Source organism: Galeopterus variegatus, unplaced genomic scaffold (assembly GCF_000696425.1).
Source record: "Galeopterus variegatus unplaced genomic scaffold, G_variegatus-3.0.2 Scaffold13443, whole genome shotgun sequence".
In the NCBI taxonomy this organism is placed as follows: domain Eukaryota; kingdom Metazoa; phylum Chordata; class Mammalia; order Dermoptera; family Cynocephalidae; genus Galeopterus; species Galeopterus variegatus.
This window is the reverse complement of record NW_007739554.1, coordinates 3872-6871: the sequence shown is the minus strand read 5'-3', so window position 1 is coordinate 6871 and position 3000 is coordinate 3872. Positions and strand designations below refer to the sequence as shown.

At 39.5% G+C, this 3000-nt stretch overlaps 1 long non-coding RNA gene across 1 annotated transcript in view; it reads right to left on the bottom strand.

Annotated features, from left to right (window-relative positions):
• Positions 1 to 1913, bottom strand: part of LOC103581600 — a 2983-nt gene extending 1070 nt beyond the window's left edge. The window contains exon 1 of the long non-coding RNA XR_549681.1: positions 1850 to 1913. This is a non-coding gene — a long non-coding RNA (uncharacterized LOC103581600). The remainder of the gene's footprint in view (positions 1 to 1849) is intronic.
• Between the last annotated feature and the right edge of the window lie 1087 nt (positions 1914 to 3000).

Sequence of the window (3000 nt, the reverse complement as noted above, 5' to 3'; positions counted from 1 at the left end):
AGACAATAATACAAATTCACACACAAAAAACATGGGGCCACAGTAAAGGCAAATGACCACCTATAAAAAGGCAATATAAATGCACATTGTTTCTACTTTCTTGTCTTAATTAATTTAGAAAGAATCTGCATAAAGCTGTACATATACATTGCATTGTTCTTCCTGCAACATAGAGAAATGTAATATACCAGAACTGATGAAGACCACCAGGCTAGAATTTTCTGAGGTCCTACTGTGAAATCCACAGTCCCAGACCTTCTGTGTGGCCACAGCTGAGGGACATTACTCTCCATGAGAGGGTCTCATAAAAAATGCTGCCCATGCAGAAGCGATCATCTCCGCATCCAGCCACGTGGACCTTGAGGTCAATGTGCGTGTTTGACTTATTGTCTAACACCAGTGGTTAATGGGATGAAGAAAAAGAGTGCTTGAAATACACCAAAATGCTTCTACCATGAGGTTCACATTGGTACATAGTGGTAGTCACATTGACTAAGCTGCTGGTCACAGGTCCTCTGGTGTCATGTCTAAGAAACCACTTCCCAAAGCAAGGTCACAAAACTCTGCTTCTATATTCTCACATAAGAGTTTTATAGTTTATCTTTTACATTTAGGCGTATGATCCATTTTGAGTTAATTTTTTTGTATGCACTGAATCAAGAGTTTAACCTCATTATTTTCATTGCAAATATCCAGTTTTCTTAGCATTATTTGTTGAAAACCCTAAATTTTACCTTTACATTGTCTTCTCATTTGTTGGTAATCAGTTTACCATAAATGTGAGCATTTGTTTGTTGACTTTCAATGCTATTCTACTGATACATATATTTTTTTCTGTGCTCTGTCACTATCACGTTGCCTTCATTACTGATGCTTTACAGCAAATTTTTCAGTATTATGTTGGTTATACTGGGTCGCTTGCACTTTCACATAAATCTTAAGATGAGCATTTCTGGGGGAAAAAATGTAGATTAAGTTTTAATACGGATTGTATTGAATCTACATGTCAGTTTGGCAAGTTTCATCATGTTAACAATGAATGTTAGATACATAAACCAGACATGTATTTTTATTTATTTAGGTCTTTTCTAATTTCACGCAAAAAAGCAGTTCTGTTTTTGCTATAAACATCTTGAACTTTCAAAAATTTATTCCGAAGTAGGTGTAAGATTTTAGCGGATATTCTTTATCAGGTTCCTTCTATTTCTATTTTGTTCTGTGTGTTTAATCATGAAGATGTGTTACCTGTTTATTATGCTTTTAATACACATATTGGTATTCAGCTTCTACAGACACTTTAAAACCAACGGCTCATCTTCCTTTCTGTTTCTGCATCCTTCTCTCACAAACGCAATCTTTCTGAAGGCAAATCAGATTCTAAATATTAAAAACAGGGTGAATGGATGAGTGAATAGTTGAGAACCCGTTATCTCAGTTATCCTTGCAGCTGAGTGCTGTGTTATTGAGGAGGGTTGGTTTTCACTCCCATGAAATGTCAATTAGAAATCCAAATACTAATAATGTTAGAGGGCAGGAAGGAGGATACCTGTAAAGTGCACACTTTAGAAATTTAAGAGAATAAAACTTCTCTTTATTCACTGTGAAGTGGAAATATTAGCACCGAAGGAGAAGAATGTGCAGAAAATACAGCATATCAAAGGTGTGTGTAGCTAAAAATAAAAGAGAAAAATAAGTAAACATTTATTTACACAAGGAATATGTTGAAGGAAGTAGAATAGCTTTTGGCCATAGATTTTAGCAGTGTGTTTGTGCATTTTGAAAATACTGTTTCTGGTTTATTGTATGAGGGGTCTGATAGCATCCTATCTATTTCAGAAGTCTGGATAATAACCACTGTGTCTGCCTCCATCATGTGTGGGAAGTGTCTGTTCCACATTCTCTCCTGTTACAGGTAAGAGGGCTCTGGGAGTCACCTGTGGGTCTTCAGCTGGAAAGCATGTGACAGGCTGTTCTTGAGTTCTCACTCTGTTTCCTTCTCCCTGAGTCTCATGGGGTATCTGTAACCTAAATGCTGTGCACCCTCTTTGTCTGTGATTGTAGTCAAATGCCTCAATGACAATCCCCCAGTCACTTGTAGGCTATTGTGGGAAGAAGCAGACAACATTTGGCTGGGGAGGGGAGCAGCAGGTTACAGACATCCAGTGAGACTCCCCTCCCCAGCCAAATGTTGTCTGCTTCTTCCCACAATAGCCTACAAGTGACTGGGAGATTTTCAGGGAGGCATTTGACTACTATCACAGACAACCAAGGTGCACAGCATGTCAATTGATATAATTTCCTAAATGGTGTAAAGTAAGGGTCCGATTTTTTTCGCACATGTGTGTCCTGTGTTCCCAGCATTACTTGTTGAAGAGACTACCCTTTCCTGATTGTGTAGTCGTGCCATTTTGGATGAGGATTATTTGACCGTATATGAGGGTACTTTAAAAAATTATCTTTTAGGGCCGGCCCAGTGGCGCACTGCTACAGTGCGCCGCTTGGGAGCGCGGCAGCGCTGCCGCTGAGGGTTCGGATCCCACATACAGACCGGTTCCCGCTCACTGGCTGAGCGTGGTGCGGGCGCAGCACCGAGGGTTGCGATCCCGTTGCCGGTCCCGGTCCGATACAGGTGCGACACTGAGGGTTGCGATCCGTTGTCGGACACGAAAAAAGACAAAAAGGAAAAAAAAAATATTATCTTTTATTCTATTTTTTCACAAATATTTTGAAGTACCCTCTTGTATGAGATTTTATTTCTGGGACTCCTGTTCTATTCCACTGGTCTAAATCTCTGTCTTTATGCAAGTTTCATACTATCTGGATTACTGTAACTTTGTAATATGTTTGGAAATCAGAAAGTGTGAGGGACAAAATTTGCTTTCCGCTCATCTCTAGTATCTTTAGGTTTGTTCTCTCCTTCTGAATGTTCAACATATTGTTTTGGCTTCTTCCTTCCTTCCCTTCCCTTCCTTTCTTCCTTCCTTCCTTCCTTCTTTCCTT